Here is a 24,815-nt window from a genome sequence, read left to right as displayed (position 1 = left end):
CACACATATTACGCGAACTCTTACAGGACTTGGTGATAATGTCTTACACGAGTAATGAGTGTGTTGGGTAAGGATACTACGAATTTAGTGTGTGGACATATCAGGTGAGAATGAGTCACGCGGGAGGCGTGAGCGAGATAGTCCCTGCAGTCGCACTATCCTCTGTGCCCTCGGTGGCTCAGGTGTATTTGCCGGCACAGTAGCTCAGCGTGTTCGGTCAGAGGCCTGCGTGCCCCCTGCAATAAAAGGAACTGTGTCAAGGAATCAACGATCAACGTGAACGGATGTCTTGCGACGTCCGCCCAGACCAAAAGCAACGAACCATACCGAACAAAATGAAAAAGAGAAGAAAAAACAGATGAATAGACCTTCTGCCATGTAAGCAGGAGATCCCGGGTTCTAGTCCCGGTCGGGGCACAGATTTTCATCTGTCCCCGTTGATATATATCATCGCCCGTCAGCAGCTGAATGTATTAATATATAATTCTAACTTCGCTGTTCTGTTATGTTGCACTTACCATTTTCTAGACCAGCGCTCTCTGGCGGCGAAGGTGTACAACAAAACAATTGTGTCTATACTTAAAATCTTCTGGAGATACTCTATTCACAGGTTACGGTTTGAAGCGATTAAGTTTCACCGTTTCGTTTGTATTAATTTATGATAGCATAATGTTTTATTGTGCTCACCCTGCGTTGAAGGAGAAACTGTTGAAAGGATAGCATTAGTTAGAACAATCATAAGGTAAAAATAGCTAATAGGAACTCGTTGGACGGATTTGCACGTACTGCTCTTTAGTCTGGGACCCTTGCAGTTAGGGCGTGCAGAAGACGAAGAGATAAAAGACGCTCCGTCACACATTCGTTGAAAGTGAGTTCTAGACGGTCAATAATATTGCACAATATTACTGACGTACTCTCTAGATGCGTCAATAATAATGTGCAATAAAATTGTGGTTCGGAATGTTGGACGATAAAGACGCTTCTGCAGTGACATTCGCTCAACTTCGTTGCAAAAAGAATAAAAGGTGGATGAAAAACTGTTTCAAGCAGCGTCAAAAATCACTCACGAAAACTTGTTGAGAGAACTGAGCACGACAAAAAACGAAAAGATTATAATAACTTTTTTGGTGTTGATGGTCCACCATTTTATACACTGGCGTCCCCATACATTGGTACTTGCCCTGCCCCTCTTCCACCCCCCGGATAAATTTCTGTTGACGCGCATACCATTATCATAAAAAAAATACAATGACAGACGTAGATCCAGAAGTGAGTGTCTGTCTACTACGCTACGATACCTTCCTACTGGCTATTCTTTCGAAGGCTTGAGATTTACAAGTGCAGTTTCCACCTTGCAGCATTTGAGACATAAATGTAGCTCAGTTGGTAGAGCACTTGCCCGCGAAAGGCAAAGGTCCCGAGTTCGAGTCTCGGTCGGGCACACAGTTTTAATCTGCTAGGAAGTTTCATATCAGCGCACACTCCGCTGCAGAGTGAAAATCTCATTCTGGAAATTTGAGACATAGTTATGGTAACGACTCATGGAATAATACGTGCACTAACGAATTATATTCCGGTAGGTAATGTGTACACACACACACTTTTATGCGTAACTTAGTGTTAATTAAATTTTTAGAAACATCTTTCGTGGTTATTTCCTATATTTTCTGAGCAACAAATCGTACAATTCATCATTCTTAACACTTCTGTTTTTGTACTCATCTGCCCTAACGCCTCACAATGCCGGCAATCATTTATACATTTTGATGCACTTTAATAATAACGCTCTTTCGTCTTGTTATAACCCAGCAACAACAACTCCAATTTCTTAGTCCGTGTAGCACGTGAGAGACTGTCGAGGATATTGTCAACAGTGCCCACAGATGGCACAATATTTCCAGGCTGTGCAATATATTTCCCCTAGCTTTCGATGCTCTCAATGTAACTGCGCCACCTCTCAGTCTCTCTTCTAGGCGGTCAGTAGTACTGTGCCTCCGGAAAATATTGTCAATATTATTGAACGCCTAAGGGCGGCTTAAAAAATGTGATATCATCACGGAGATGCTTTTGAGACTCCAGTTCCAGACAGTACAAGGCGGCGTTTTTTTATTACGGTGAGGTTTACCGTTAAAATTCCGAAAACTGAGCTTTCAAGGAAAGTCGAGAAACGTATGACCTCTTCACACACATATCTTGAAAAATGACCACGAAAGTAATTTTTGACAAAATCGGAAAGCATACGGAACGTAACAGAAAGTCGTCCTTCCGCCGTACCATTCACTGCTGGGACTGGAAAAGTGCAAACGGAAGCAGAGGTACCACAAGTAACCTCTGCCACGCACCATAAGGCGACTTGCGTGTAGATGCAGAATTAGAGAAGGTGTGTTACACGTTGTTTCAACAATCTATCAGCAGTGGCAATCAAGTAACGATCCTACACACCAACTATTGTGTAGTCATATGGCACGAGGCTAGTATTGGAATGTAATGGTCTTCATACCCCAGGAGCAACCAAACTCGTTTCCCTTCTCCATCCTCTTTAGTTTGCTTTTTGAGCCTTGATGGCACATGACGCTGCTGCATAGTTGTTGTTGCCGCCCCAACGAATTGCTTAACGATAAAGGAAATGTATTTTGTAAAGACTGCACGAGTTTTTCAATAGCTCAAAAAGTTTTCTGCAGGTCCGAAAAAGGATGAAGATTATGCATGTATGCATGTCCTGGTAGACCTGTGACTAAAAGAACTGGAGGAAACTTTTAGAAAATGATATTGTGCAGGGAGAGGACGTCTGAGTATTTCGATGATAGCCGACATTGTAAAAGACTAACAAAAAGAGACCAAGAAAAATTTGGCATGATGAATTAAACACGACTATGTGTAAAAATAGTCCTGAAAAACGTCAATCAGGAATAAAATGTCGATCGGGAGAACATTTGTCCTGACGCGAGAGAACCACAGAATTAGCAGACTCACTCACCAACGTCGTCACAGGCGGTGAAACTTAAAGTGTCCAATATGAGACGGAAACAAAGCGTCAATCGATGCACTGGAAGAACCACAGCGCGCTGAGATGAAAATACGGCGATTGAAAAACGTCCTAACTGAAGGCAGTTCGGATAGTTTACTCAGTATCAAGGGTGTTGTGAATGAGTATGCAGCAGGTGGGTATATGTTGCAAGGGACGGAAGTTGGGTGTAGCTTTATTTGCAATAAATCACACAGTTTCGTTAGTTAATTGCCACATTTACCACTACAGACTGCTGCTACAACGGAGGCATACCATCAGTTTAATAATTATTTATTGCAAAATACTACCACGGTATACATCCAGGAGAACGGAAAGACTGGTCGAAACCCATCGCAGTAGACATCGGTTTTGTGTTCTGAAGAAACGTTGAGGCACACGCCTCAATACTGCCAATACGACTTATTTTGCAAGATAGTTTGAATAAACAAAAATATTTGTACAACTTCTGGGTTTAGCTTTTGACATTGATGACTAGAAAACACTCTTTCAAATTACGAATGTAGTAGAGATACAATATAGCGAGCGAAAGGTTATCTGCAACTTGTATAAAAACCAGACTGCGGTTATACACTGAGGTGACAAAAGTCCTGGACTACCTCCTAATATCCTGTCGGATCTCCTTTTGCATAGACTGAACAAGTCGTTGGACACCTCCGCAGAAATACTGAGCCGTCCATAACTGCGAAACTGTTGTCACTGCAGGATTTTGTGCACGAACTGACCTCACAATTATGTCCAGTAAATGTTCGATGGGTGGTCAGATCACTGTTGAATTGTGCTAAATGTTCTTCAAACCAGTCGCGAACAATTGAGGTCCGGTGACATGGCACACTGTCATTGATAAAAATTACATCGTTGTTGGGGACATGAAGTCCATGAATGGCTGCAAATAGTCTCTAAGTAGCCGTACATAACTATTTCCAGGCCATGATCTGTTCAATTGGACCAGAGAACCCAGACTATTCCATGTAAACACAGTACACACCATGTTGGAGCCGCAATTAGCTTCCAATTTGGGTCCAGCCGGCCGCTGTGGTCGAGCGCTTCTAGGCGCTTCAGTCCGGAACCGTGCTCCTGCTACGGTCGCAAGTTCGAATCCTGCCTCGGGCATGGATGTGTCTAATGTCCATAGGTTAGTTATGTTTATGAAGTTCTATGTTTAGGGGACTGATGACCTCAGATGGTAAGTCCAATAGTGCTCAGAGCCATTTGAACCACTTTGAACAACTTGGGTCCAAGGCTTCGTTGGGTCTGAGCCAAACTCGAACTCTACCATCAGCTCCTACCAACTGGGACAGGGACTCATCTGTCCACACCACGGATTTCCAGTCGTCTAGGACCCAACCGATACGCTCACGAGCCTAGGAGATGCGCTGAAGGCGATTCCGTAATGTTAGCAAAGGCTCCCACGTCGGTCGTCTACTGCCATAGCCCATTAACACCGAATTTCGCAGCACTGTCCTCATGGATACGTTCGTCAAACGGCCCATTTTGATTTCTGTGGTTATTTCACGCAGTGTCTGCTTGTCTTTTAGCAGTGACAACTCAATGCACACGCCATTTCCAGTCCATGATCGGTTCAGTTGGACCAAAAGACCCAGTCTCTTCCATGTAAAAGCAGGCCACACCATATTGGAGCCACCATCAGCCTGCTGAGTGCCTTGTTATCAACTCGGGTCCTTGGCTTCGTTGGGTATACGCTACACTCTAACCACACCATCAACACTTACCAAAAGAAAAAGGGACTCATTTGAGCACGCTACGGTTTTCCAGTTGTCTAGGATCCAACCGATATGGTCACGAGCCCAGGAGATGTCGTGCTGTTAGTAAAGGCTCTCGCGCCGGCTTCTGCTGCCGTAGCCCATTAACGCCAAATTTCGCTGAACTATCCTCGTGGATACTTTCGTCGTACGTCCCATATTGATTTCAATGGTTATTTCACGCAGTGTGACTCAGTGTTTGCTTATCTGTTAGCAATGACAACTCTATGCAAACGCCATTCCCTCGGTTGTTAAGGAAAGGCTGATGGCCACAGTATTGTCCGTGGTGACAGATAATGCCTGAAATTTAATATTCTCGCACACTCTTGACACTGTGGCTCTCCAAATACTGAATTCACTAACGATCTACGAAACTGAATATCTGATGCGTTTAGCTTTAACTACCATCCCGCATTCCCGTCGTGTGGCCATAGTCACGTCGGACACCTTTTCACATGAAATACCTGAGCACAAATGTCACCTCCTGCCATTTTATACACTACTGGTCATTAAAATTGCTACACCACGAAGATGACGTGCTACAGACGCGAATTTTAACCGACAGGAAGAGGATGCTGTGATATGCAAATGATTAGCCTATCAGAGCATTCACACAAGATTTCTCATACACAAACAGCAGTTGACCGGCGTAGTCTGGTGAAAGTTGTTGTGATGCCTCGTGTAAGGAGGAGAAATGCGTACCATCACGCTTCTGACTATGATAAAGGTCGGATTGTAGCCTATCGCGATTGCGGTTTATCGTATCGCGACATTGCTGCTCGCGTTGGTCGTGATCCAGTGACTGTTAGCAGCATATGGAATCGGTGGGTTCAGGAGGGTAATACGGAATGCCGTGCTGGATCCCAACGGCCTCGTATCACTAGCAGTCGAGATGACAGGCATCTTAACCGCATGGCTGTAACGGATCGTGCGGCTACGTCTCGATCCCTGAGTCAACAGATGGGGACGTTTGCAAGACAACAACCATCTGCACGAACAGTTCGACGACGTTTCCAGCAGCCCGGAGACCATGGCTGCGGTTACTATCGACGCTGCATCACAGACAGGAGCGCCTGCGATGGCGTACTCAACGACGAACCTGGGTGCACGAATGGCAAAACGTCATTTTTTCTGATGAATCCAGGTTCTGTTTACAGCATCATGATGGTTGCATCCGTGTTTGGCGATATCGCGGTGAACGAACATTGAAAGCGTGTATTCGCCATCACCATACTGGCGTATCACCCAACGTGATGGTATGGGATGCCACTGGTTACACGTCTCGGTCACCTCTTGTTCGCATTGACGGCACTTTGAACAGTGGACGTTACATTTCAGATGCGTTGCGACCCGTGGCTCTACCCTTCATTCGATCCCTGCAAAACCCTACATTTCAGCAGGATAATGCACAACCGCATGTTGCAGGTCCTGTACGGGTCTTTCTGAATACAGAAAATGTTCGACTGCTGCCCTGACTAGCACATTCTCCAGATCTCTCACCAACTGAAAACGGCTGGTCAATGGTGGCCGAGCAACTAGCACGTCACAATACGCCAGTCACTACTCTTGATGAACTGTGGTATCGTGTTGAAGCTGCATGGGCAGCTGTACCTGTACACGCCATCCAAGCTCTGTTTGACTCAATGCCCAGGCGAGTCAAGGCCGTTATTACGGCCAGAGGTGGTTGTTCTGGGTACTGATTTCTCAGGATCTATGCGACCAAATTGCGTGAAAATGTAATCACATGCCACTTCTAGAATAATATATTTGTCCAATGAATACCGATTTATCATCTGCATTTCTTCTTGGTGCAATTTTAATGGCCAGTAGTGTACCTTGTGTACGCGATACTACCGCTGTTTGTATATGTGCAGTTCAGTATCACATGACTTTTGTCAGTGTAGAATGTGCCCAGTCATAGTCAGCAACCACAGCACGCAAACACATTTTTTTTCCCGAACTGAGTACCACAACAACAACAAAAATAATAATAGCAGAGGAGAGCATGTCGTTCGCATGTTCGATACAGAGTCTGGCCGACTGGCACTGCACGGCGACGGTAACCGTTTCTTGTGAGAGCACACGTCCGCCTTCTAACAGCTTCCAGCGACTGCCGGTGATCTTCTGGCCGATAGCGCTCCAGCGCCTCCCGTCATCGGGCAGGGCGCACCAGATTCCCGCTGCTAAACGACGAGCCTCCGCTTCGCCCCCCCCCCCCTTCCACGACGTATCTGCTGCCTACCCACCTGCTCTTCCCTTCCATTTCCGCCCCGGCGAACGAGCTGCGCGCGCCCGCCCGAGAAAAAGGAGTAAAGACGCTGCAGCCGCGTTTCAAAGGCAAAGTGACAACTCCATTACGGCTCCAAAATATGTACGTGGCCCGTCACTTCCAGTTGTGATCGTCATAAACGGCACGGCGAGGGGGGGGGGGGGGGTGAGGAGGAGCGCGCTGACTGGCAGATACACACAATTACCGGCCGCCCATCAATCACGCTCCACGCTCCGACGACAGACACTCCACTCGCCGAGCGCGGGCCTTTTATTTGATATCGGATATCAATTTGGCACCTGGCTGCCTTCTGTCTGCGTGTGTGTCTCTCTCTCGCTGCGTCGCAGTTCTTCGTATTCCGCTCTGCCCGGCTCTTCTTTTTAACTCGTCCCTGTGTCGGTCCGATATATTTTAGATTACTAGCCGGCCGCTAGCCTTTCCAGAAATACGCGTACACACGCGCACACACACATCTATATATTTTTATTACCCTCCACTCCCTCCGCCCCCCCCCCCCCCCCCCCACTTCTCCTCGTCGCGTACGACTTATCGTCGTCGTGCAGGTTTGCGCAAACAACACGATTTCATTAACTTTTCAATTTCGGAAAATAATGGAAAGGCGCGTACCGCGGCCGAGGAAATGTGGGCCGCCCCCGAGGTCAGATGCAATTTTAATTAATACGGGCCCTAAATAGTTGTTCAGGTTTCGACCCACAGTGTCCTAGTGTGCCCTGTTCGATGCTACAGGCTAGACAATAGATCAGAGTTAAGCAGGGAGATACTTGTACTGCACTGACCCGCTGTTTTAGTATACTGGATCGTTCCAAGCACGTACAGAAAGCGAATCTACCAAAGAGACCTAAATACAAACTATCAGTCTCTCATAACTAGCACAATTTTGGATCTCATATAGCACGAGAGTTAGAACACCCCAACTCACATTTTCAGATTATCTTTTAACATCTTAGACAAGCTCAGTAAATGCTTATCACATTTACAACAACAAAAAATTGGCTATTCACAGTTTCGACGTGATGGCGTCCCAAGATCAGTTTGTCAAAGAAATTCCCCATGGGTTGTGTAACGGTACATCGGATCCTAATAGTCTTAGTCTCTTTCTTTCATGGGTGATTCATTACCATCGCCTCATACGGACGGGCAGTGCTATAAAAATCGTGTTCGTCAATCAAGTTATTTTAAAAACAGATAAATACTTGAAAAATCTGCAATAGATGTAGAGATAAGAACATGGAAAGAGCATGTGGTTTGACATCTACAACAACAAACGCACTTCTACAAAACAAAAGCAAAATGCTATAATGCACCGGCAAGACCAGAATGTTTATTTTCATGAGAATGCTTAAAGATGAACTATAAGCTGGACAGAATAGAAGTACTTGAAAGACTGATTATCAGAAAAATAATGGGTGCAATAAAAATGAAAGAAGACTGCAAAATAAGAGGTAACGGGGAGATCTACGAAAACACACAGAAAATATCGAAAGTAGCGGCAAAACCAAGATTAATCTTCTTCGGACACCTGTACCTAATGAATAAGAACATGTTAACGAAATAAATGTTTCTGTATGTCCGGAAAAAGAAATCGATAATGGCATGGATTACAGAAATAATAAAAGAACTAGAAAGAAACAACATGAAAGAATTGAAAATAACATAGATAAACGTCTGTACACATAAAATATTAAATTTAAAAGGCTTTCAAGGCATCAGAAATAAGGAACAACACGAACAAAAGAAACAAAACAACATAGACAGAATATGGGCTACTGGAAAAATACGAAACACCAAGAAAGAAAAGGGATTCAAGTTGTTACGTGATCCCAGATGGTCAGTTCGAAGATTGCGGATATGTAGTTGGAGCTAGACGTAAGGAAAATTCCATTTCGAAAATCGTAGGGCATTCAGTATTCCGTGATCAACAGTGTCAAGAGCGTGCCGAAAATAGCAAATTTTAGGCATTACCTCTCACCACGGACAACGCAGTGGCCGACACCTTTCACTAAACGACCGAAAGCAGCGGCATTTGTGAAGAGTTGTCAGTGCTAACAGACAAGCAACACTGCCCCAGAAATCAATGTGGGACGTTCGACGAAAGTATCCGTTACAGCAGTTTTGTGAAATTTCGTGTTAATGAGCTATAGCAGCAGACGACCGATGTGAGTGTCCTTGCTAGAAGCACATCATCTCCTGCAGCCCCTCTCATAGGCGCGTGATCATATCCGTTGGATCCTACATGTCTGGAAAAAGGTGGCCCGGTCAGATGGATCACGCTCTTTACATTGGTAAGAGCTCATGGTAGGGTACGAGTGTGGCGCAGTTGTCAATAAGGCACTGTGCATGTAGGTGCTGGCTGCATAATGGGTTTGGCTGTGTTTACATGAAATGGACTGAGTTCAGCAGGCCGCTGTGGCCGAGCTGTTGTAGACGCTTCAGACCGGAACCGCGCTGCTGCTACGGTCTTAGGTTCGAATCCTGCCTCGGGTATAGATGTGTGTGATGCCCTTAGGTTAGTTAGGTTTAAGTAGTTCTAAGTCTAGGGGAATTATGACCTCGGATGTAAAGTCCCTAGAGCCATTTGAACCATTTGGACTGAGTCCTCTGGTCTAACTGAACCGATCATTGCCTGGAAATGGTTGTTCGGTATTCTGAGACAATTTGCAGTCATCCACTCACGGATTTCACGTTCCAAACGACGATGGAATTTTTATGGACGGCAGTGCGCTATTTCAGAGCATTCTGGACTATTCGAGAGAATGATCTGTCCACACAGTTCGCCCAACATGTATCTCATCGACCATTTATAGGACATAATCGAGAGGTCAGTTCATGCAAAACATCTTGCACAGGCAACACTTTCGCAATTACGGACGGCTATAGAGGCAGTATGGCTCAATATTTCTCCAAGGGACTTCCAACGACTAGTTGACTTCATGCCACGTGAAGCTGATGCACTACGCCGAACAAAAGGAGTCCGACACTATATTAGGAGATATCCCACGATTTTCTTCACCTCAGTATCGTCTCAGTTGTGCGACTGGATTCGTGATTTCCTGTCAGGAAGATCGCAGTTCGTAGTAATAGACGGCAAATCATCGAGTAAAACTGAAGTGATATCAGGTGTTCCCCAGGGAAGCGTCCTGGGACCTCTGCTGTTCCTGATCTATATAAATGACCTGGGTGACAATCTGAGCAGTTCTCTTAGATTGTTCGCAGATGATTCTGTAATTTACCGTGTAGTAAGGTCATCCGAAGACCAGTATCAGTTGCAAAGCGATTTAGAAAAGATTGCTGTATGGTGTGTCAGGTGGCAGTTGACGCTAAATAACGAAAAGTGTGTGATGATCCACATGAGTTCCAAAAGAAATCCGTTGGAATTCGATTACTCGATAAACAGTACAATTCTCAAGGCTGTCAATTCAACTAAGTACCTGGGTGTTAAAATTACGAACAACTTCAGTTGGAAGGACCACATAGATAATACTGTCGGGAAGGCGAGCCAAAGGTTGCGTTTCATTGGCAGGACGCTTAGAAGGTGCAACAAGTCTACTAAAGAGACAGCTTACACTACACTCGTTCGTCCTCTGTTAGAATATTGCTGCGCGGTATGGGATCCTTACCAGTTGGGATTGACGGAGGACATCGAAAGGGTGCAAAAAAGGGCAGCTCGTTTTGTATTATCTCGTTATAGGGGAGAGAGTGTGGCAGATATGATACACGAGTTGGGATGGAAGTCATTACAACAAAGACGTTTTTCGTCGCGGCGAGACCTTTTTACGAAATTTCAGTCACCAACTTTCTCTTCCAAATGCGAAAATATTTTGTTGAGCCCAACCTACATAGGTAGGAATGATCATCAAAATAAAATAAGATAAATCAGAGCTCGAACAGAAAGTTTTAGGTGTTCGTTTTTCCCGCGCGCTGTTCGGGAGTGGAATAGTAGAGAGATAGTATGATTGTGGTTCGATGAACCCTCTGCCAAGTACTTAAATGTGAATTGCAGAGTAGTCATGTAGATGTAGATGTAGTGTAGGGTTCTGTCTGAGGGTTTCCTCAAAGAGGGACTCTATTTCCATAATTGTAAATTTGAAAGCAAGCACGCATAAAAAGAGGTTCATCAACAAGATGGACAGTCCATTTGTTAACTCACTTGCGGAAAGCGTTATGTTACAAAAATTGTACATATGTTTGACTGAATTGCTCGGATTTTGTCTGCGAAACTGTATTTCAAAACCCGTAATTCGTTTCGTCGATTAGGTGTTTTGAGACGTCAGCATCGTTGATGTGTTTCTCGAGAAATCTCTCGCCAGATGAAGGCGCATTCAAACACATAACACAAAACGGGGATGCTCTGCTGATGAGAGAAATAGATTAGAAGAACCAAGGTGCTTTGTAAGGGGAGATCGGGGCTTCTCGAGGGACGCATGGCGCGACAGAAGTGCCGCTCGTAATTTCTGTGCGGCGTTTGAGCGCGGCCCACAGCAGCGAGAGAGGCGGCGGCGACGCGGTTTAATTTGGGCAGAACTGCGAGGCTAGCGGCGAGTGGTGAGAGCGCATTAATTATGGCCGCGCCTGTCGTGTCGCAGATACTCTCCCCACCTCCTCCTATCCCGCGAATAGCAGTCTCGACAATTCTGCCAGCCCGGAGGTGGCATAATATCACGAACAGTCACTTCAAATGCCAGTTTTTTTGTCGCAGTGAGATCGACAGCTATAACAAATTTTCTGGATGATAACAGTCTGCGGAACTGGTTGTAATTGGTTGGAATAAAATATGGTTTTACTTCGCATTAATTACTGCTGTGCAGTTTACGTTGATGTGAGATTCGTAAATGGTTCTTAAGTGTAACAGTAGAGACGTAAAAATACCGAAGGCTACCGTAGACTAGCGTAAATAAGCGTAGACTACGGTAGCAGTCTTGATCGTAACCGCTTCGTCTGTACGTTAGGTGTGTTGCATACCTATCAGGTGTTACCTAATTTTGTTGACTTCGTTTGCGAATATAATCAGTGCCTTACTAGATTCCCCTAGAAACCGGAAACAATGAACAGTCTAGTACCTGAGTGAGGATATACAAAGAGCCACGTAATCTGCGGAACACTTTTATTCTACGAACTTATCCCTCTGTCTGTTACTTAAAAATAAATAGTATTATGGCAAAATTGAAACTGTCCAGGTTTAATTCAGGCTTTATTCAAAAATTGTTGGTTTGCAAATTGAAACAGAGGCATGTTATACTAAAAATAAGAAAAAAAATACAATACGGAGTTGTCACATAGCGCTAGCAAACGCGATTTTCTCAATAAAAGGTAATATTAAAAAACCGCAAAAACTCTAACCTCTGATCATGGTGAAGAACATTTTACTGAGTACAAAATAACGATAACTACACAGATTTTCTGTATTTCTGCTTGTGAACTGTACTTGCATTCAAAGTAATTACTTTGGTTACATAAGAGTGCAGAAGTTCCATGGTCAACTCATTTTCATTACTTATACAATGTAATTTATATTTTGTAAGGACATAAAATATACAATGGACTAACACTGAACGATGAGTGATTTTAATTATATGCAAAACAAACAAATAGACAAGCCAAAAAGAAAGAGAAATTGTCGGTCGCAATTTCTCCTCCACAAATTCATATATGTTTCTTTCCGTACCAACGCTACCAGTACTACTGCTAATCATACCATCTACTATGTCATTTATATACTGTACCAAAACTACCAAACCGTAGCTTTGGTATAGCGCAACTCTATGTAACAATCTCTCTCTTACATAATACTAGAGAGCCCGCCTATGTCACTCAGTGGTTTACCTACTACGGGATCGCCGAGTCCAACAGAGGAATGTGTCAGCAGCGTTCCCAATAAACATTGTGGCTATGACTGCATACACAAAACCCATTCCCCATCCCAGTTCGATACACCATTACTTTCATACCCAGGGCTCACTCGTGTATCAACTATTTTATATGTTTGGTATCGATTTTCATCATGTCAAGTCTCTGGTCAGCTGGTATCAGATAACAGACGTGATGTACACCACTATAACACAGTACGAAGAGGTGAAGCGACTGTGTTATGTTTCTTGCGTTACAAATAGTGTTCGTAAAGTGATACAGTGGTAAAAAGTATAGCGAGATGGCTGCACAGAAGTCTCCAAGAAGTCACCACATTCCTAACCGATCTTTAGTAAAGCAGTAGCTGTATTGCCTTGCCCAAATGATACTTGCAGATTAAGATGACAGATAGGTTATGTTATGTTATGTTAACTGGGGACCTAGAAACGACGGAGAGGCTCCGTCCCCGCCGCAGCCGCAGTGGTCCACAACCCCACGACGACTACCGCAGTCCACTTCACTCCTCCGCCATCCCAGACCGAACCCAAGATTATTGTGCGGCTCGGCCCCCGGTGGACCCCCCAGGGAACGTGTCACACCAGACGAGTGTAACCTCTATATTTGCGTTGTGGAGTAACGGTGGTGTACGCGTACGTGGAGTTTGCGCAGCAATCGCCGACAGTGTAGCTGAGGCGGAATAAGGGAAACCAGCCCGCATTTACCGAGGTAGATGGAAAACCGCCTAAAAACCATCCACAGACTGGCCGGCTCATCGGACCTAGACACAAATCCGCCGGGCGGATCGTGCCGGGGACCGGCGCTCCTTCCCGCCCGGAAAGCCGTGCGTTAGACCGCACGGCCAACCGGGCGGGCGAAAGATAGGTACTGGAATCTGAAACTTCGTGGTCTTTCAGTTATTGTTTAAATGTATGCATTAATGAAGTACTGCTGACATTTCACAGACTTAATTTTCGCATACTCTATACGTTACAATACAGAGAAAAACTTTCCACTCGTAAGTAAAACACTCAAGACAAGTACTCGGTATTTACGCCTATCCATTTTCAGTACTATTTGGCGGATGCAAGCGATTAAATAAAAAATCCACGAGATGTAACAATTATTGAATAGTTAAAAGTGAAAGAGCATATCATTTCGAGACATTGAACAGTGGCTGGAATTTCAATAACAAACGTGCAGTGTGGTCTCGGAGGTACTTTTTCGTGAAGGCAATACCGCCACGACCACGTTATAGTTCGCTTTTGATTTGATGTGTGATAATTTCATGGAGGCTTATACGATCTTAGTGCAAGCCAAGCCCCAACTTATTCATTTTTACCATTACACGACTTGACGAACACTGTATTCCTAGTACATGTATGTGCATCTGATGAGGTACCCAACCACTTGACAACGGGTACACAGCTGAATCTGTGCAGTAGTAGTTGTTATTGCAAAATAAAAGGATATATTAGTCCAACAAATGATAGCCAGGGTCGAAGATTGTTATCATTCACAACGTCAGATATTAATGATCTCTCGGGGAAACGACAGGTGGAGACTTCATTTGGCCTTCTTTTAAGAGTGTCTCCTACTTAAGGCTAACCGTTTCGTAAGCATGTGGGTCATCAAATCCCTATGGTTCCAGGTCACCCTTACCCATCGCTGGAAAAACGCGGGGTGTCTTTTTTGTACATTAATCGTTGAGACAGACAACAGTCACTAAAATCAACAATTTTCTTTACGCTTACATCTTTAGTCCAGAACCTAATTTTATCGTGTTTGACCACAATGAAACTTTCTCAACTCTTGACAGCAGTGGATGTGGCCGGAGAAAAAAAAAAAACTAGATATTTCGTGAATACATATTTAGAAAATCGAAAACAAATTATATTCTACAGCAAATCCAGCGATATTCTTCATCCTTCCACGTTAGGGCTTCTGTTGCGTCCATGGAATTTCCTCTATAACGTTCTTCAGCGTTATCCACTTACTTTCTAGCATCAAATTTCTGTCATACAGAAATATGAAACAAATATATCTACACTTTAAAATCAAAATTAATTTATTTACATGGTTTGAAAGCCATTATTACTATTAAGTGAAATCACGAGAACATTGATTTAACGCTAAACGTAATAAGAATTAATTCTAGTTCTGTTATCAGAATTAAAAAGAAATTCTTGGATGAATGAAAGATTGTTACGCCTTCTAACAATAAACTAACTTTCTCGCAATCTTTGCGCGAATGTTACGTTGAAATAAAGGAGGATCCAGCTGTCCGACGCACATTTTTATGCAGCTCCCAATGCCTTCCAATGCCACGTGCAAAATGTTCATATTCTCTCGCTCGCTACGCCCAAACTATTAGTCCCCCAAAGAAATCAGCACCTTTTTGTTGGAAATTTGGTATATTTAGCGGTTCTAGGCGCGCAGTCTGGAACCGTGGGACTGCTACGGTCGCAGGTTCGAATCCTGCCTCGGGCATGGATGTGTGTGATGTCCTTAGGTTAGTTAGGTTTAAGTAGTTCTAAGTTCTAGGGGACTAATGACCGGAGCAGTTGAGTCCCATAGTGCTCAGAGCCATTTTGGTATATTTAAATTTTGTTCTAGGATACGATTTCGCTGGAGGCCACGGTTTCGAGTTGTTGAAGAAAAATTTGCATGCAGCGAGCGATAAAACATGAAAAACTCGAAATGGCTATTTGAAAGCGTTGCACGTTGTATAAAACCCAGTGGTAGGAGCAACTGAATCACCCTTTACACATACACAGGGTGGTCCATTGACAGTGGCCGGGCCAAATATCTCACGAAATAAGCGTCAAACGAAAAAAACTACAAAGAACGAAACTTGTTTAGCTTGAAGGGGGAAACCAGATGGCGCTATGGTTGGCCCGCTAGATGGCGCTGCCATAGGTCAAACGGATATCAACTGCGAAATGAAACTTCCTGGCAGATTAAAACTGTGTGCCGGACCGAGACTCTAACTCGGGACCTTCGGCTTTCTTCCAGGAGTGCTAGCTCTGCATGGTTCGCAGGAGAGCTTCTGCGATGTTTGGAAGGTAGGAGACGAGGTACTGGCGGAATTAAAGCTGTGAGAACGGGGCGAGAGTCGAGCTTGGGTAGCTCATTTGGTAGAGCACTTGCCCGCGACAGGTAAAGGTCCCGTGTTCGAGTCTCGGACCGGCACACAGTTTTAATCTGCCAGGAAGTTTCATTTTGCAGTTGCTATCCGTTTAACCTGTGGCAGCGCCATCTAGCGGGCCAACCATAGCGCCATCTGGTTTCCCTCTTCATGCTAGACGAGTTTCGTTCTTTATAGTTTTTTCGTTTGGTGCTTATTTCGTGAGATATTTGGCCCGGTCACTATCAATGGACCACCCTGTATAAGGGGCGATTAACAAGTTTCCGTTCTAAGGCATTGCAGTGCAGAATCGATATGCCAATCAAGCAAAATCACTGTGAGGGTTGAGGTAATCATCCCACTGACGCACTAGGTTGAAGATATCCGTTTGATAAAACGCCGTGTTCTGCTACCTGAAGATGACCCTGTACCTGCATCGGAGTCGCGCCACATAACATGTACGCTGCAACAACATCCCCAAACAGGAACTTTTTACTTTTCGCTTCATAAGATGTTAAAAAATCCAGAAACATCTACAAAATTCTGTTCAGTTAAACTTGGAATTTCCCGATGTCTGTCACCAATCGGTTCAGATACACGAAAACTGGAGATAACCAAACTGCTATCTGTTACTTCGATTATTTTTATCTGTCACCTCGTGTCACACCTACCCCACCCTGAGAGGTGCACGGTATGCCTAAAGGCCCCGATAGTCTATCCAGATAGTAAACCAGGCCCGTACCGAGTTTGGTCAAATTGTTCCAGACATTCCACAATTTCCGCAACAGTTTCTATGGGTGGTACAGGTGTCTTGCCTTCACAATATTCTTTCTAAACAGTCATTTCCTCCAAGTGGAAAATTAATAAGATGGGCATATAACCTCCCGCTGAGCTGGAGGAAGTCGGTTCCCTTCGAGCAACCACCAGCTACACTAGGCTACGCCACGCTGCCGTCTTTTCGCCGCCTCTCCCGGTGGGCTATGATTACCGCATTCCTCCCTTCCGCTGGATTCTGCCGAATTCTTCGCCTCTTCCTGCTGTACTGCCACGAACTTGTTAACTCTGGCAGCAGTGCCAGGCTACAACCATAGACTCGGAAATATTTCCTCTGGGTATCTGTTTTATCGTAGCCTACTTCGAGTGTGGAAACTCTAACCTTGCTCGTGTTATTATCAAGTGTCACTGGTTGCATCGTGTGACAGACACCCAACTCTTGGAGCTTCAAAAGTCAGTTTCTTCTATGTAGCTCAATTTGCTTGTGAACATTGATTTTTCCCAGATAGGAGGATGTGGCGTTTCAAGTTCAATATTGGTTGTTGGCCACTAAATAGTGTAACTCGAAAAATATTTATTCATTTGCCAGAGGATACAGCAGTTTCTCCGTTGCTTGTTAGCTTATATTCAGGCAACGGCCTTGCCCCAGTGGCTACACCGGTTCCCGTGAGATCACCGAAGTTAAGCGCTGTCGGGCATGGTCGGCACTTGGATGGGCGACCATCCAGACAGCCATGCGCTGTTGCCATTTTCCGGGTGCACTCAGCCTCGTGATGCCAACTGAGGACCTACTCGACAGAATAGTAGCGGCTTCGGTCAAGAATACCATCATAACGGCTGGGAGAGCGGTGTACTGACCCCACGCCCCTCCTATCCGCATACTCAGCTTAGGATGACACGGCGGTCGGATGTTCCCGGCATGCCACTCGCGGCCTGAAGACGGAGTGCTTTTTTGTTAACTGATATTCAAAATGTAGCTGATAAGCAGAAACGTTTGTCCTTACGGAGAGAGGATGGAGGAGTACAGTGATGAAGACTGAGGCAGATTGCTCAAAGCGTAATTTGGTCGTTTCTCAAGAAATGCCGTGTCAGCATTTCCCCCGTAGGCCTGAGATACAAATGAGAATCGCGACCGCAATTCCCAGAGCTCTCCACGGCGCAGTGACCTATAGGAAGCGCTCCTGCCAGATAATCCCCTGCTTCAATTTTTGCCTGTGTATCGCGCTGGAGATTTACTCCGAAGGCTCTCCCCTCATCTAATTTTCTGTAAGATTCCTCTGAGAGCTTTGAACTCAAAAGAGATGCAAGACATTCCTTGCAGATATCTATAAGTACAGCGTGAAAACTGCTAGGAACTCCTCTGCAATCAAATCTCACTAATTCATGTTGTGATACAATTCTACTGAATTCACCGAGAAGATAGATTGCAAGAAATCGAACTATGACGAATCGATTTCTTCGCAAGAATGGCCTTTTGATCATCATAACGTAAATATTCGCGTGATAAAAGTTGGCTCTGATACAATACAATACACATTAAATTACCAGAAATCGTCCGTATCTTTTCACATCAGTCATTTTACCTATACCTATTTTATCAACTTTTTTCTTGTGATTCAAATCTTCATGTTTGGGTTTCTTTTGAGAAATTATCGGCAGCGTTGCAAACATGTACTGGAAGTCAGAGCTACATATTTTTCGCCGTGACATCATAGGTGTTGAGGGGGAACTCTCTATTGATTAATTCCACAAAGACTGATAAAAGGGCACTGCCCAACATACGAAACTCTCTTTTTTTATATAATTGAGGTGCCTTAGTTGGTTTTGAAAGCCAAAATTTCTCGATACGAGTTCTTAGTTTCAACTAAAATTTTGTTTTTTAATTAATATTAGCTACCTAAAACAATGATAACTTTCGAAATACTTGGTCTCGGAAAAATCTGAGTTTAGATTTATAATCCATGAATAAAATCAAATCAATTGCTATACATGTCACCATTCTGTTTGCATTTTATTTTGACCTGTTTGCAGCTACTTTCATTTTTATATATTTTTAGCACTTTGAACTCCCCAATCAACTTGGTTCAGTCAACATATTACAATCACAATATGCGCGCACACAGAATCGTCACTCTGTGATCTTCTGAATCACAGGGAAAATCGACCCTTAGTGTTATTTGAAAGTGTACAAATGAGAATAATTTGATTCATAAAAAACTCCATAATTCTGACGTGTAACTTGCCTGGTGTCACAAACCAGTACAGTAAAGGATGCACCTTAGGGGAATTCTGGGAGAGTTTATTGCAATGAGTGATGGCCACAGCGTGCGACAGCCTTAGATGAACGCCGGCCGCGGTGGTCTCGCGGTTCTAGGCGCGCAGTCCGGAACCGTGCGACTGCTACGGTCGCAGGTTCGAATCCTGCCTCGGGCATGGGTGTGTGTGATGTCCTTAGGTTAGTTAGGTTTAAGTAGTTCTAAGTTCTAGGGGACTAATGGCCACAGCAGTTAAGTCCCATAGTGCTCGGAGCCATTTGAACCTTAGATGAACACTGTGCTGCTTCGCCTCGATAACTAGTATGCTTGCAACACTGACAACTAACATATTGAAGTAGAGCAAAATGTTTCTATATTGTGCTGAACGATAATAAACGTTACGCAAGGCTGTTGTTGATTTTGCCGGCCGCGGTGGCCGTGCGGTTCTGGCGCTGCAGTCCGGAACCGCGGGGCTGCTACGGTCGCAGGTTCGAATCCCGCCTCGGGCATGGGTGTGTATGATGTCCTTAGGTTAGTTAGGTTTAAGTAGTTCTAAGTTCTAGGGGACTTATGACCTAAGATGTTGAGTCCCATAGTGCTCAGAGCCATTTGAACCATTTTTGTTGTTGTTGATTTTCAGTCCTCAGTATCGCCACAAACATCAAATGAAACCACAGATCGCAAACCTGGACAAAGCAGTGACCACGCGATAAGAATATCGAAGAGAGTCTTGGATTTAAGAGATTACTAGATGGGGCTCGACTTATGTGCCGAAATGTCCGATTCTCAGTCTACATTACCTGGAGAAAAGTAAATTGGCTGACAAAAAAAGTGAAGCATCCAAATGGGAAGGATAAGACAAAATGAAACTTCACTAGGATAGAGAGCATGTGTAAGGTGGCAGATTAAATGACTGTCAATTTCGCATCTCACATGAGAGATTTTATATGTTGTAACAAGAAGGTGAATATGTCACCTGACACATTTCGGTGAAAATGAACACATTTGTTGTTTACAATGTACAGTATGCAATGCAAACGGATGACACTCAGTTCGATGGTATTAACACACCAAAACCAAATCCTGCATGTCAATGAGCAAAAGGTGAAAAACGCTTCTGGGGGAAACGTTTTAGTGCAGGGCAGACGCGAGTTGCGCCATCACGGCCCCAGAACAACGGAACGCTTTCAAAATAGGAGTTGGGCACCTGTGGCGACCAATACAACGAACGCGCTGAGCGACACATTGAGGATAGCAGGTAGTGGACCAGTGCTGCGTGCTATGGAGAAATGCTTTAGAAAACTGTGTTGGGAAATTTCCACATGGATACAAACAGACCAGTAATGTAGCTGATCAAGTGAAATGCTCGTGGTGCGCTCGTGATGTACACATGTAACTTTAAGACGTCTAGACTGGGCACAAAATGTACAATTGGCTGAAATTAACTAGGAAGGAGTAAAGTGCCGATTGGCAGAGGTAGTTTCCATGAGTTGGAAGGAACGCTGCTATTGGTCGGAAAAAGACGTGGCATGACGCACGAAAGGACCCAGGTGGGGGATAGTTTTGCTATAACAGACGCAAGACCGAAAACTTCAAGGACGCTCCTCTGAACCAGTGTCAAGCGCATAAAAGGGTGCATCACCCTCTGTACGACGGCAAAAGAGGAATTTTTTGTGAATACTGCGTCTCTTCTGCTGACCTTCAGCTAGAAATTAGCTGAAGAGACGTTAAGCTCCAACAGCAGAGAAACGAAACACAGCCACGTTTTAATTGTTCTTGCGAGAACTCAGAGGGCGTTGTAGTATGCACGCTGCTCCATCTATGCACGTGTTTATCGCTATATTTTCAGACTAGGGATCAGTGCATGTTTTCACGCCTGACGAGAAACATATGACAGTCTCTACTGATAAAATCAGTAATGATTTTGATTAGCTTTTTGTAGCACTTCCAGAGGATGAGATCAGCATGCAGCCGACAGCTCATCACAGCTAAGGTAAATATCACTAGCAGAGGCGTACACTTATCGGTTCACTAGCTTGCGTTCACTGTGAACTCGAGCAGCCTTGAGTAATCTTTTGCTCAGCTTCTCACAAAAACTAACCCTCTCTGTAGGCTTGATTGTCGTCCTAAATAGTACCGAACTTAGAACTGGAATCGGGTAATTTGTTGTAATATTGGCCAACTTCCTGCTGTAGTCGTAAGAATAATTCTGTAGAGAACCTTCTGGTTAAAATTTGATAGTGTTGTGTTCAGCGTTATTTCGATTAAACAGGATGTAATGAGTTATATTGACAACTGTCCTAACATTGTCACGCTACAACCTATGTAAAATTCGTGTACTTCTTTGACAGTAATCCTGAATTAAAAACAATTTGTGTACAGCTAAACACCAATGTGCTCTGTCATAGAATAAGGGTCCACCCCTAACCCCAGTCATTTATTCTATAGACGCTTACGCACTCACAGGGTATTTTTGATGATGCCTGACTAACGTGAAAAGGAGTGGTGTGTCAGAAATGTGATACTATTTCAGTGATAAATTTCCAAAGAATCTGTATGTATGAGCATAGTTACCAGTATGATGCTAAAACCCGTCTGGTTTGGATTTATACAGTTCCGAAGGGTGACATACAGCTGCTGTCTACTCTCTTGAGGAAAACTGGCACAAAAATGTTTCAAATGGCTCTGAGCACTATGTGACTTAACATCTGAGGTCATCAGTCCAATAGAACTTAGAACTACTTAAATCTAACTAACCTAAGAACATCACACTCATCCATGACCGAGGCAGGATTCGAACCTGCGAAAGTAGCAGTCGCGCGGTTCCGGACTGAAGCGCCTAGAACTGCTCGGCCACCGCGGCCGTCAAAACTGGCCCACAACTCTTGTAACTTGTTCTTGATCTCTTCATAATGGCAAAGGGACGAAGTTGACGCCCAGCTGGTATACCACACATATTCTATTGGGGAAAAATGGAGCATCTTGTCAGCCCCAGGCATACCTCAACGTCACTCTGAAAGCTCATAGAGATACGTGCCATTTGTGGATGTGCATTGCCGTGTCAAAAAATGGTACCGTGATACAGTCACGTGAGAGGTATCACATGAGATTCAGAACCTCAATCACCACCAGGGGTGACCTGAAGTCATATCCTAAATTTCCCCATACCATGACACCTGACGTATCGCCGCTGGTCCTCTTGAAAACACTGGTAGAATAAGGCCTCTCCCCAGGTCGTCATCATACTCACTGACAGTAGTGCAGAACAACGATTCATTGATTGCTTGACACATTACGACGCCATTCATCGTCAGTCCACCCCAAATTTAGCCGTTTGTATTATGGTGTTAAAGGCAGCCTACACAAGCGACGATTATTACCCGGTCCTTATATTGCCAGTCTTCTACCATTGGTGTAGGATGATACAGAATGTTACAGGGCGTGCATTACTTGTACCCAAATGAGGGGTTACGATATGCCTGGTCCACAGAAGTGGATCTTTCCTTGGGATGGTCAGGCGTTGCCGACAGGGACCTTGACGACGAATATGTTTAACCTAACATGTCTACGCAGTCTAACACATATGCGAGTGCCCCACAAATCTAGATATTGCGCGATTCAATCAGCCAGCTAAATGGATAGCCACAATGAGACCTCTTCCAAACTCTGTCAGGTGCTGATGACGTTCTCCCACACTCATACGCGGCATCTTCGTGTTCTTCACAGAGATCACTCACATATGACGCCCTTACATACCCTACCACCCAACAACACTAAACACAAGACTAATGCACGCTGGTGACCATTCTTCTTGTCACAGAGAATTGCATCTCTAATCATTTACACACCCGCCGATTGTGTGACGTGAACGAAGTTACACTGACATCCAACCAAGTCTCCCATGTGCTTCACTTTTTCCATCAGGCACTGTAAACTTTTGTTGATTGCTTTGAAGAAGACTAAATTGTACCGCGTTAATGATTCGGGTGATTCCTCCCTTGATCTCGACTATTTTCAGGCAGCAAACGACAGCGTGTTTATCACATAATGCGTGCCCAGGGCAGAAGGATGGGCACTATGGGACTTAACTTCTGAGGTCATCAGTCCCCTAGAACTTAGAACTACTTAAACCTAACCAACCTGAGGACATCACACACATCCATGCCCGAGGCAGGATTCGAACCTGCGGCCGTAGCGGTCGCGCGGTTCCAGACTGCGGCGCCTAGAACCGCTCGGCCACTCCGGCCGGCACAGAAGGATGAGATCTGCCGTGGAGGAAGAGGAACTGTGATAGAGCGGAAGGTGAATCATCTTATCAAATTTAGAGAAAAACAACGTAATGAAGGAAAATTAGGTTTAATAAGCAGCTCAATGTGTCTTCAGATCAGAAGCCAAGTTTGAAATGGACACTGGATGTCCAGTAGCTACTGCATGACAGAGATGGTAAAAAAACAAACTCTCGAGAACACTGTCAATTTGTTTTCAAATCTATGAGATTCCTGAAAACCGTACGAAACGGAAATGGGATTCTTTTGCAATAAATCGGCACTACATAAACGATTTTAAAAAATGTTTTCTGATTAACTATTTTATTCGCATGTCTTTGTTAACGGAAATTCTTAGCTCCCTTGCAGAAAAAAATTCACACCGTGTCGGGCCTATGGAACGGCTCACAAGTTCGCTTCGTGCAAGCAGGAGTCACAGAAACATATGTTCAAGACAAGCTATAGAACATCCTGCCGGATAAACAGTGAGGTATCATGCTGATATCAATTCATCTGCTCATCCGTGTCCTCCTCGCAGACGTTGAGCTAGGAAACAGACATCTTTGTTGCAATGGATTGAATCTTCTAAGGAAGCCGATTTACAACATCTTATCTGCTATATCGCACCACCCATCACACAGTACGGACGATAATCTTCCACGTTACGGGATTCAGTAGGCCTCGACAGGATTAATTACGACTGTAGAATATGAACTACCGACGCTAAAACTATATAGAAAACTCCACTGTGACCTGAATCACGCCTGCTGTAAGTTTCACAGTACAAATGAGCACCCATCCATTTAAAGTACGTCGTACAAAGGCAAATACTGAACATTCAGGGTGTCCATAATTTATCTTTATAAACTTTAATTACCTTAATACTGTACTGGATAATTACAACTCATTTCCAACATATGAAAAGATAAAACAAAGTTTCTTTTCTTATTTTCGACTTGCTGCAGATTTGACGAAAAATGTGAACGCCACTGGAGAAAGCTCCCTGTGAAGCCTGGTTCGTAGAGATGAAGGCTAACAGCCAAGTGCAACAGAACTATGGGACGCCGTATGGAGGAGAACCACAGTTCCGACCAGTTATTACAAACATGTAGCGTTTTGCAAAAACAAGGGGCACATCGTCCATCTATTGCAAACGCCATTGTGTAAATGGTACGGCACGAGTTTGCAAGGGAATCTGGCAAAATAAGTGCGTACGGCGGCCAGAGTGTTGGAAATGCCATGATCAACGGTGCCAAGTCTTCCATAAGATGAATAACTTGGGTGAAAGGAATGAAAAAGAAACGGGATGGGAAAGAAATAGGAAGCCGCATAGTGCATTATGGCTATGCAACAGCGAGACCTGAAAATTTGTGCCAGACAGGGACTCGAACCCGAATGCTCCGCTTATCTACAACGGTTGCCTCAACCACCTCGGCCATCCAGACATGCTTCCTGTCAGACCCAAATTCCCTACA

General features: G+C 44.3%; 1 protein-coding gene and 1 pseudogene across 1 annotated transcript in view; one reads left to right on the top strand and one right to left on the bottom strand.

The window, feature by feature from the left end:
• LOC126272086 (hemicentin-1) overlaps positions 1-24,815 on the bottom strand; it is a 1,030,571-nt gene that overhangs the window by 288,654 nt on the left and 717,102 nt on the right. The window lies entirely within an intron of this gene.
• LOC126274490 (5S ribosomal RNA) lies at positions 17,451-17,568 on the top strand (annotated as a pseudogene).

This window comes from Schistocerca gregaria, chromosome 5 (genome assembly GCF_023897955.1).
Source record: "Schistocerca gregaria isolate iqSchGreg1 chromosome 5, iqSchGreg1.2, whole genome shotgun sequence".
NCBI lineage: Eukaryota > Metazoa > Arthropoda > Insecta > Orthoptera > Acrididae > Schistocerca > Schistocerca gregaria.
The sequence above is the reverse complement of the archived record's forward strand: the minus strand, read 5'-3'. Positions and strand labels throughout refer to the sequence as shown.